The sequence below is a fragment of the Syngnathus typhle genome, linkage group LG11 (genome assembly GCF_033458585.1).
Source record: "Syngnathus typhle isolate RoL2023-S1 ecotype Sweden linkage group LG11, RoL_Styp_1.0, whole genome shotgun sequence".
In the NCBI taxonomy this organism is placed as follows: Eukaryota; Metazoa; Chordata; class Actinopteri; order Syngnathiformes; family Syngnathidae; genus Syngnathus; species Syngnathus typhle.
The window spans coordinates 11,429,996-11,442,224 of NC_083748.1; the positions used below are offsets into that span (position 1 = coordinate 11,429,996).

General features: G+C 41.8%; 1 protein-coding gene across 1 annotated transcript in view; it reads left to right on the forward strand.

The window, feature by feature from the left end:
* Positions 1-1,097: 1,097 nt before the first annotated feature.
* The window catches only part of chl1b (cell adhesion molecule L1-like b), a 36,028-nt gene continuing 24,896 nt past the window's right edge, over positions 1,098-12,229 (forward strand). Inside the window, exon 1 of the mRNA XM_061292105.1 lies at positions 1,098-1,237. The gene's annotated coding sequence lies outside the window, so the exon portion shown is untranslated. The remainder of the gene's footprint in view (positions 1,238-12,229) is intronic.

The window sequence follows — 12,229 nt, forward strand, 5'->3', positions numbered from 1 at the left end:
GATGTGGGGATCAAACTGCACTTAGAGGTTACCATGGTGATCGTATCTCCTTCAGAGTTATTGAACGGGACAGTGATTCAGCTGGGAGAGCTCCTCTAGAGCGTTACCTAACTCTGAAACACCACTTACCAATTATTCCCTGTTACATTTTGAGATAATTTGACACGGTGAATTTAATTAATCAACATTTGTTTGTTGCAACACACAACATATGTCCATTCAGAACCACAAATAATGAATCTGCTGCCAACAGTCACATATTACGGAATCTGTGATGGGGAAATGAAGCTTCAGATTTCCTTCGTGAACCAGATGTATTTTTTTTTTTACTTCTCTAGATGGCACTGTCTTAAAGCTATACATTTAGACTAACAACAGAACAAATGGTTCATGAAGCAAATTTGAAGCTTCATTTTCCCATCACTACCAGTTACAGTTGATATGTTGCTTTAGTTAGTTTGTCGTTTTTGGGAAAGTCAACAAAATACAGTTTGACAGAGAGTCATGCTATTCACATGAATAAAAACAATTTACTTTTGATTCATCTGAAAATGTTCTACTGCTTTTATATATAAATAATTTCCCCAATTGTTTTTGGGATACTCATTTTCATCCTGTTGCAATATTAGATTTATTACATTTTCCCACTTTGAAGACCAACCAATGAAGGCATCAAAAGAAAAATTTGTTAATCTCATTGTGTTGTGAGTGTGGATTTATATTCACGTTATTGTTCAGTGTAGTTCATTCTGAAATACTTGTTCACTCCCATCTACCAATGAACGGCATCCTCCTCATCCATTGACGTTAGCGCTCCCCTCACTGCACCTCTGACCAGTAAAACCTGCGCATTCTAACGTCGCTGTCACTATATTTTTTTTTGGGTGGGGGTCTTTAACCCGGTCACAACTTGGGGAAGTTGCCCACTGCTTTTTCCGCGTTGCCATGGGGTTTTTCTAAAACCTATTGACTGCGACAGGGTCCCCGCTTTTATTTGAGTCACTCTTTGTGGAGGCGGAGGAAGAAACTGCTATTACTTTTTTTTTCTTCCAGAGGCGGTGGGGGGGGGGAGTGGCACAAGCAGCATCCACGAGAGGAGGAGGGGAGGCTGGTCCACGGCTCAGAGGCACTCACTGCAAGCCGGGCAAAACGCCGCTGAATATCCATCTGCTCTGCTTGGCTGGTTGGGGGGATTTTAGCCAACTTGGTGAAGGACTGCCTTATGTTGCACCTGAAGGTTAGTTTCAGAAACTGTTATTTTCAAATGAAATGCCTCTGGATGTGCTTTTCTTTCAAAAAATATTTTTTTTGGGGGGGGGGGGGACAGTTAGTTATCTAAGTTAGATGCTGCGATTTATTATAGCTGTCACTTTATTGGTATTTTGCACGTGTGACTCCTGTTATAGGCAGGTGGCTGTGTACATAGCTTAAAAATAATGACTTTGCTGATCAGCTGTTGTTGGTAGAACATTATAACGTCAAGCTGTGATATTTTTTAAACTATGCTTTTCTTGCCTGTGAATTCATTTCATTCTAAGCATAACTTAATATTGTCATTCGATTGTGAAAATACCAGAAACTCGCAAGTTTCAACATGACAGAGTGAGAAAGTGAAATGAAATAAACACATTTTTAAGTAGACGAGGGCTTTTTTTTTGCCGGTTATAATTGCGTGATAAGATCACAATGACTGATGAGACTTTAGTGTGTGATTAAAAGCACATTATATTGGATTGGGCCAGCGGTGGTTGCTGAGAGCTTGCTGTAATTGATGGGGATGCGTGTAGCTGTTGTACACTCAGCTGCCCTTGATAGATTTATAGACCTGATTTATCTCACTTGCTTAACACAACCAACACCTCATTTCAGATGCTGTCATGTTACTGCACTCATTATTAATGATGCCTTAAAAAAAATCACAATATTTAAAGTCTCTTTTTGTTTTCAGTTGTTCAGGACTTCAACCTGTCTGTGATATTTTTCCTTTCCTTTCATAGTATGCAAATTTCAAGAAATTTAATATAGCTAATCTACTCCCGCCCCAAATGGCTGAATTACTTAACACGTAGACCTTGTGAAGGTCAGCCTGACATTAATTAATGTCATCATCTCAAAGCTGCTCTTCCAGTGGAGCAGATCCTATTTCTGCTCATAAGCACACATACACAATAATTACCTGGAAGTGAATTTGTAGGCCAAAGACAAGAGCTTGTAATAGCACTTGTCATCACACACGCTCTACAGCCTCTCACTATTCAGGGCAGTGGTGCTTTGTGTCCAGAAGTAGGTCGACTCTTTCTCACCAACAATTTGAGCAAGAGCCAGTAATTGGACAAGCAAAGTGTCCTGCGTCTCCCAACGAGCCCGCGTCAACCGGTCCCCGGCCTCTTAATATGCAGCTCCAACCTGATGCATTTCATGGACCTTTTCATGCTTTGAATCAGTTAGATCACAAAATGCAGCCAACAGAACATCCTTTGTCACGGCAGACACGGCTCGTTTTTCATATCTTAGCGGTTGGCGCGCTCCATTGTGAATACTCATCAAATGTTTCCTTCAAAGTTGGGAAAACATCAAACTTCCGACGACTTCAGAGGCTTTGCAATGTTTGCTCTCTTTGGTCCATATGCACATAAACTGAAAAACACACAAGCTAGTGTTCCAAGCGTGTCTCACTTGTTGTGATTGCACAACTTCCCAAACAGCCTCTGAAGGTGAACGTGCATTGAAGATGTGAGATGAAAGCAGGCTTCACCTGTTCATGTGCTGTTTGCCTGGCAACAGACACACCTGTGATTACACTCCATGTGTGTTTGCATTGCATTGTGTTTGAAAGTATGAGCAGTTGTTGTAGCTTTTGTCGATAAGAAACAACAATAGAGTAACCTTAGAATGATTCATGCTTCAGCGTGATGTTCCAGTAGCTTTTAAAAAAAGGAGACGTGCATGTCTCTATTATCACCACGGCAACCGTGAATCACCTGGTCTATAAATGTGGCAGAGCAGTGCGGACACTGTGCGTTTGTGTTTAGTAATGTTACTCATGGGCATCTTGAAATTAGGTAAATTGCTCAAGAGATTATTCTTCCCCGTGTGATTGGCAATAATATCAAGTGACATGTGGCACCGAGCAAGTTCCCTGACCCGGAGTGAGGTTCAGGTGGGGCTCCAGAGCTCCAAGCAATTATAGCGACGACCCGTCCACCCAACTGCAGGCTTAGAGTGCTTTGGCGCCGTGCAATACCAGAGCTCTCTCCTTTCATGATAGTCACAAACCACATCCACAAGGAGTGAGCGCGATAAGATGAATTGAAGGATTTGCCTGACTGCTTTCTGCCAATGTGCATATTTATCAGCTATATTTTCGGGATAGCGGAGTGGGTCCGAGAAGACCTGGAAGGGTGCTGGAAAATATTTTATGGCTGAATATCGAGGTTACTAACAGAGATAAAATAATAATAATACATAGAAATGCTGTGCTGTCATCTTGAGCCTAAAACAGAACCATGGCAGCACTGGACACATCCATAAAATTCAATGTTTATGTAAAAAGCAGTGTTGTACACCGCCACCAGACCCCCCCCCCCCCCCCCCCCCCTCCCAAGGAACAAGAAAGACGACAGCTATGCCCAAATGACACTGGTGAAAGCAAAAATGTGCAAGTTGACTTTGGGACAAGTCATGCATGCAGAGGGAAGGCCAACAAAGAACATTGGAATAAAGGTGACAAATGTAAAGAATAGAAAAGAGGAGCACGGTATTGCAAGCTTTGTGTTCAGTGAAGGCTATTGTGCGCTGGCTTTTTGATAAGGATCCAAGGGGACCCCAGGGACAGGCAAGTGAAGGGCACCGAGGATGAGGGTGGACATACGTGACAGACAGGATGAACTCGACCCAAAGATAAACGCCCCTCATATTATTCTCACATTCTTTGGATAAAATTGTTCAATTTTATCACAGTTATTCCGTCCGAATAAAGCTCTAAAGTTGGTTTAATTTGTCACATCTATTTGAGAAATTTCAACATCTTCCGCTTGTCCGGGGTCAGGCTGCTGGGGCTGCATCTTAAGCAGGGATGCTCGGACTTCCCTCTATTTCATCCAGCCATTTTTTTAACGACAAATCCTTTTTGAGGCTATTAAAAGACAAAGGTCACCCTGCAGAAAACCTGGAAAAAAAATAAACGGTATTATCTGTTAAATGCATATTACGCCGTCAGTTTTGGCAAACACACGTAAAGGTGACGTTCATTCGAACCGGATCACCGATTGCAAAGTCGTCATGTCATTCTGAAGGTGCTGCGACAATTAATGGGCCTGAAATGAGGTGACTGCAAGACGGGGCCGCTTGTGCAACCAAATGCTTCCTGTGGGACCTCATTAATACCTGTGATGCTCTCGTAGGTCCTGTAAGAGGATTGTGATAGGAACCCCAAGCAGGCACAGATCTCTGTCGGCCATGTTGGTTTGGTGTGAACATGAAATCTTGGTGTGAGTGGCTTTGTGTTAGCTCAATGATACTTGAAGCATTCACACATTTTTTTTTTTTTTTATATATATGTGAAGACTTGCAAACAAATCAAGCTTGATTAGATTCATGAAACTAAAGGCTGACCAATTTACTAATTGGACAATCACCTGAACTGGCATTGTAATCCGTATTTGTTTTGGGTAACAGCAGTCCCATTGACTCATTTAATTTATTTGAGAATTTACAAACAACCGATGACCTAATCTCTTCATCCTAATTGGCAGAGAGGATTGGATAAAGCTTACTAACAACCAAAATGTTCCGGATGGATCCTGTGGCAAAGCTCTGATCATTTACTGCACTGCCGCAGTTTGGATGTTTTTTAGATCCATTTTGCTTTAATTTTGCTTAAGCAGTTTTCCAATGTCAGACTGGCCTCCATAAGTCATTTATTCTTTTCTAAGCATCTCCAACTAAGAGCTAGACTTCATTTTCTTTCTTGCTCAAAGTAAATCCAGCCTACATCAAACAATTGATGAATGAAACAGTCGTGCCAAACTGGGTCGGATCCAAATTCATTCATCTTTGCAGAGTGTGACCCCTGCTCCCATTAACTGCACACTGCTGTGACCTTTTGAGTTTTGTTTCTGCAAAGAAATATGCTTCTTTCAAAAATATGTTTGTATGATCCATGAGAGGTTATTTTGTTGGTCTCTGGAAAACAAAAAATGCTGTAAATCTCACAATACATTGTTTATAGCTGGGTTTTCATCTTTTGATATGAAATCACTATCAGGAGATGTATTCCATTTTACCGACTTACAGTTTCTGAGATGATGTCATCTTCCTGGCACGGACATTAAAGCGATGAAAAGTTTGTCGTCACATTTGCATTTAAATTGACTTCATGGCGCTCTCTGACTTCTTGAGTGACTTTGCCTCTAATTCTCTTCTTTGACAACGGAAGATGGATTAATATTCATTGACTAGTTAGTCCATCGGCGTTGTATAGTTTAGGTAAACCGTCGACATCCGGTGTTTGACAACTTTTCTCCGAAATGCAGATTCAATGCTACTCAGTCATGCTTGACTGCATTGCAGTGGAATTATTTGTCGCCTGGCAAACAATATTCACATAATTCATAATTCAGATCACAGCATTGCTTTTTAACGGTATTTACATTTTTGGGGGGACGGTGGACTGGCAGAGATTTCTTTTGTTGCAAGGGATCGAATGTTATTTAATATGTACAGTAACCCTTTGGGTATTATTTAAATTTTTTTATTTGACGGCAGGTTGTGAAATCTGATTCTAAGCAATCTGTGACGTTAGACCAGATGTGAACTAACGTGCTGTCACAAAGTGTAATCACACTTTTATATGACATTGATGTCGCTTGGAATAAATTCCTTTTCTGGGAGAAAAAAAAAAAAAGTCTCAGCAGGGGTCACCATAAATTAGAAGGGGCACCGAGATCTTGGAGTGACAGTTCCGCTGTGTGTTTTCACAAACCCAAAATAATTGATGCACGTAACGTTGAGGCCTGTCACTTTTCTGACAGTTGATGAATTCACGGGTGTCTGCCCCGAGAAATAAACAACAAGGGCATAGCTGCTTTTTAAAGCTATTTTACACCTCAGTAATCACTTGCTTCAACTTGCTCACCCCAGTTGAACCCACACTTTGCACCCTGTGTCATGGAATTGCCATTATCCACTTTAGAGTGTATGGCAGTTCGGCATTTGGCATCTCATGAGGGCCCGTTCACAGTTTTTGACTCCCCCAGGGTGTGTATTTTTGTTGAGCTGCAGCTTTATAGGCCCCCGGGCTGCGCTGTGCGGTGTAACTCAGCCGCCTTTTGAAACATTAGCGTCACATCCAAAAGTAGAGAGCATTCCCTGTTTCCCCAAGCTCATTCGCAGATGGCTGTGCCTCTTCCTGTGTGCCGGGCTACAAGTCTGCCTCTGCCGCTTAGGGCCCGGCTCCATTAATACCACATGAAGGCCTCTATGACTTGAGCGCCTCTTTTTGTTTACCACCTGCAGGGTGGCTGGATCGTAGCAAGACTGGAAAATGTGGCAAAGGGTTCATTAGGCTGGCGTCTTTCTGTGGAGATCGTGCAAGGACCCGAGTCTCCTGCTGCTTGGAGCGTATCATACGGCATTCCTCGGAATAACACAAAGATGACATGTTTTACAAAATACTCATTCTACAAAGCTGTTTTGACACAAATGGATCATTTCAGGGCTGTGTTTAGTTAGCTCAGTCCTGAAGAAAGCAGATTTTCTTTTGAGACATTTTGAGGTTTGGAAATAATTAGTGAAAGACATTTTTCTAGTTGATGCCGTTTTGTCTTCCAAGAAACCTCACAGGAGAATATCAAAAGTGTGAATTAAATGCCACCTCGTTGCTATAAATTTTAGAAAACAGGCATCACCTCAAATCTATTTGATTGATTTTGAATAGCCTTTGTCCTCATAAGCAAAAACCACATAAAATGGTGTTTGCTCTGCCTCGGCTCAGTAAATGCATCTGCAAAGCGCATGTTGAAGAACATTTCATGTTCGAGACGCCGCTACCCACAATGCAGACCACAGCAAATCCACAGCCATCATCATTAGAGCTACAGAGCTTCGGACACTAATGGCTATCCCTGTAGTGCTGCCTCGGCACATTTTGATGCTTCATCTGAGACTTCACGGCATGACCACATGAAATTGTTGAAGTGAATTCATGGTCCGTGTCATATACTGGAAAGCAGAGAGCTGGAGTGTGCAGTAAGTGTGCAGTAAGCATGAGTTGCAACAACCTCTTGAAATCAACAAAGGAGACTAATTGGGGACTTTGCCCTCATTTATCTTCTTTTAAGAGCTGGAAAACATGGGGTTCAATATTGGTGGACACACAGGAAGCCGTTTTAAACTTGGGGGGATGGGCCCGGTAAAACGGATGGCTTGTGGATGTGAGAAAAATCAGGATGCATCCTTTGCTAATTGAATTTGATGATATTGTGGTTAACAGAGCATCATTGATGATGAGCTGCTCCGCGGCTATGCTCTGTCCTACCCGTTGCAGATCAATACTCATCGTGTATGGGATTAGTCACCCATATAGAGTCGAGGTCAGAATCCAGTAGTGCATCCATTTGGATCTTAAACTCAATTGGTCGTCTGAGTTTGTAAAGCAATCTGGGTCAAAAGGTTGTAGTTGGTCATTTGTTTACATTTAGTAGCAGAACACAGAACAGAATCTAGAAAATAATTTAGAGCCCATTTCGGGCAATTTATTGAAGCCTGCCTTTTTTGGCTGATACAATGTGGCGCAATGTCCTAATATCGGTCAAGATATTAATCAGTGCATGTATATTTCAGTTACATTCCTTGCAAATTGGACAGCTTAGATTCATATGAAGAAGAAAAAAAATTCCAAAATCTGAATGATCTTCAGCTTCGATCCATATAAGGTTGAAACAAAAAATCCAAAATCTGAATGATATTCAGGTGAGGTTTTCAAAAAAATTACAAATGAGCTCATTCTGAAATCCGGCAATTATTATCATGTCAATTATTCACGTGGGATGCCCAGACTTGGGTACGTGGAAAACAGAGCAATTGCTAAACCTTCCATTAATAGACTCTTTCAGGGGACACAGGAACAAATGCCTCCATTCATTTGTGTCCAAAATGCTAATGCCACTGCCATCGAGTCTTAACACATTTAGAAGGAGTTCCCGTTTCGTGACATGAGATGGTCCGCATTAACTGAGATGGTCCGCATTCACTGTTGTTGCCTTGGGACTTCATCAAAGACAGACATTTTACTCTACATTAAAACAAGGCAGATTCTTTGCAGCCTTCTCACAAAGATGCACGCAAGCATGGCTCACTACATTGTCAACTGAGATTTAGATTTAGACAATGAAACATCTGTTTAGAACGTGGCATTAGGCTGTAAAGTTAAACATTGCTTTCCCCCATCTGACCTTGCAAAAGACAGAACCGAAATGGTTCGTGAGAAATTAGTTCTTTACAACCACTACATGAGTCTTAGATTTACTGTAATATTAATTATTAACTTAAAATTGTGCAAGACAAATGGCAGGCATCCTTCAGTAATTGCAAGGCAAAGTCATTACTTCTTATCTGGATGTGTAGTGGAAGTCTGGCTTCAAGCTTGCAGAGATTGACGTTGTGTCAAAACCTCAAGAGGTAATTCCATTCTGTCCGACCTGTGGAACACACCATAATGTCTTCGCATGACTGTAGATAAGACAAACACGGGCTCCTATCGAACCAACTGACTTGCTGTTTTATGTTCACCAGAAAAATAGGCTGTAAATAAGTAAATCAGTTGTGTGACACAAGGTGACAAACTACCGTATGTACCTTTTGGAGATTGAGAAAAAAGGACAAGTAGTGCAGTACATATAAAAAGTGAAGTAATTATATTGCTTCTGTAAGACTATTTCAAATGTGTTTAGATTTAATCGATTGAATTTTGATTTTAGCCTAATTGCTACACTCCAGCATGCCATGTATGCTGTACGTGAATAAATAATGTTTTTTTAAACATGTCCTATATTTAATGTCTGCCTCTATAATAAATCCAAACGAGCCTTCCCTGAACACCAAGTACCCTGAGCCTGCTTTCATAAAAAAACAATAACGAAAAGGACAATTATCATGTATGTGTAACCGATGAAATGGAGCTTGAAGGAAAACATAATGTGAGTTTGGTTGCTGGGCATTTAATTTAAATGTGCCTCCAGGCAAATAAACCTGACGTGAGCTAATTGGCTATCAAGAGATGCTCGGAGAAGAACACACTCGCAATGTTCCCACGGCAATAAGATTCATTTATGAAATGCGCGGACATTAAATGCCCTAATAAGCTGCAAAGACGGTCTTTCTTTTAATTAAAAATAGGAGAAACAATAATTCTAAACACAGCAGTGTGATGTTTTAACAATCCTATTAGCCCACACACGGTCACAACTAGACCTCCCGGGGTTGTCTCTATGCAGCTGCCGAACGGAAATGAAAAAGAAAAGTTGGCCAGTCTGTCTTTTGACTGTCTGTGTAAAAATCACACAAAGCCGTGACCGCGCCCACCACCCGCCACACACAAACACGTGCACACAATCAGTAAATCGTCTCAAATATTGCTCCGCCCTTCATCTCTCGCTGCGCGTTCATGTGAGACGTATCCCGGCGACAATTTCCACCGCAGGATTAGCCGTGTCGTGTGACAGGCCTCTTATCCCTCATGGTCGTGAAGGCTTGACCCAGGAGGTGTGTGGAAGCAAGTGCCTTGAAGGGCAGTCCTTAAAAGGCTATTAGATCCTCACTGCTTATTATGAGCTTGACTCCAAATGAATGGCCAGCTCTGCTTGTCTTTGTCATAAGACCATAAGAAGGAAAAAGCTTGTTTTCTGGATATAATTAAACCTTTCTATTGGCGTAACAGGATTAGGCAGACGCCGGTGTTTTGAGTGTTTCCTCAAAAAAACGTTTCCGACAGACACACTATTGTTGACGGAAATGATCGTCTACGGTGTGCAAGTGTTTATATTATCAAAGATAGTTATGAAATAAATACTGAAAACAGTGTTGAAGTGTCTGTCAAGTGTGACTGGAGTAAAGACTTATTTTTAGTCGCGTAAAAGTTCTCAACATGTGCCCGTGAGAAGTTTAACCTTAGCCGTAATATCAAACATGTATAAGTCAACCATTGCCGAATGTGTGCGTGGTTTTTGATGTGGCTTTTTAGGAGAGCTTTTTGTTTGATCAGATTGTAGAGCTGCGCTGAATAAATCCACTGTCAACAAATCTGGAAAGAATTGTGGAGTAGATGAAAGGCCAATGTAGTGCTGTTGTTTAGTTGGAGTCACAGATCATTAGGACCACACAAAATCAAATGGTGTGATGCCAACATTATCAACCGAATGAAAGTCGGGCTTTTTTGACTGCGTATGCTGGGTTCGAGATTTCTTGACGGTTTTGACACACTTGAGTAACTGACAACTTTTTGGTAGAAATGGCTGTCCAAAAGCTAATTGAAATCCTCACTGTGTGTAGCTAGCACCTTTGTCAGGTTATTTGAAAGGAGAAATGTTTTCCCTATTTCAGCATATCTGAACTCTGACTCATTGAAATTCTCTTTTAAAGTAAAGTAATACTTTTTATGGTGAATTGTCTGCTCCAAACAAGAAGAAACATGGCTTCTAATTTCAATTTGTGTCTTTTCCTAATAGTTGTTTGCTTAGGTGGGGCTGCAGGTCAAGGGAGCATGATTGTAATTGCAGCAGATTGATAAATTCCATCTTGTTGCCGTCTGATAACATTCCATGATTTCTGCTTGAGGGAGATTACAGCCATGTCATAAATTAAAGATGTTGTAAGCGTTTTCTCTGGCAGCAAAGCAGAATTTTTTTGGGGCAAAGATTACATTAAACCGTGGCACTGGGAACCGTGAGGCTGTTGACTGCAGAGATAGATGTTTTAATAATAATAAAAAAAAAGTTTATTGAGTTAGACCTGGGCAGGTAGGTGTGTAAGTGGAGTAGGTAGATTATATTGTTGATGCCGTAGGAAAGTCTGCTTGGAAATTGAGTTCTTATGCATTCCACATGCCTTCAGGGGTGTTAACGACTTGCAAGAATAGAATGGAAGGGGAGGGGGGGGGCTTTCCCCCCGGGGTTGAGTCCAGGGCAATGCCAGGTTTGTGTTTCGGAACTGCCTGTCTTGGTAGTCACCCACCTCACCTCCCTCAGCTTCCATGACCACACTCAGCATTTGTAAAGCGCTCACAAGGCTTGCCTGTGTTTCTGTGGCTGTAATGGCAGCTCCATCCTGTTGTGGCTTAATGAGTGCTTACAGGCCCTGAGGATCTGGCACAGGCAATGCACAGAGGTCCGAGTGCTCTCAATTACTGACTTTGGCTGACCGCACTCATTTGATCTCCGCCCCTCAAAAACAAAAAAGTCCTTCACCAGATCCAGTATCACCTATGTGTTTATATTGTTAAAAAAAAAAAAACTAAAATGATAGTGTTTCATATTCCAAACCATCCTCTCCGTGGCTGCAAGTTGTGGAATCAAGCTTTTGTTGCATTTCCACCGCTCTTATACACCACATCAGCATAATTCAAGCATGACCATCCCCCTTTCTCATTTCTGCCTTACTCCTTGGTAAAACCCAAATCTAAGACCGGTCCCTCCATCATACATCATCCAGATTGACTGCGCCTGGTGTACACCCCCCACCCGTGTGCTGTGGGAGCGAGCTTGTGCTTTTGGTGGAAGGTTCTTATCAACATTCTCAGCACTTCACCGAGCTTTCGCTTGACATGTCACCAAGCCTCGGTCCGTCTGTGTAGCCATAGAATGGAGCTCCCTGTTCATCAGAGTAGAACAATCCGGTTCTGTGTCATGCCAAAAGTCTAAATCGGTCGATTAGTTCATTTGTTCCTTGCCGTGCAACAAACTGTGTGTGCTTCAAAAGAGTAGATCAGCAGGAGTAGGTACGGTATGGTCAACAGAAAAGGACCGTACGTTGTTCTGTTTCCATCAATTCTATCTTTGACATCATCTCCTTGCAGGATCACATTAATACTTGTGATTTTCTTTCAGTGATGATATTTTCATACAGCTTTGTCTCTAGTTGTGTGCCACAAGGAGGGATCGGGGACTGGAAGTTGCATTCCATCACTCTTTTGTACTCTCGATGTGAATAGCCTTTTACATGGGGCTTTGCCGGC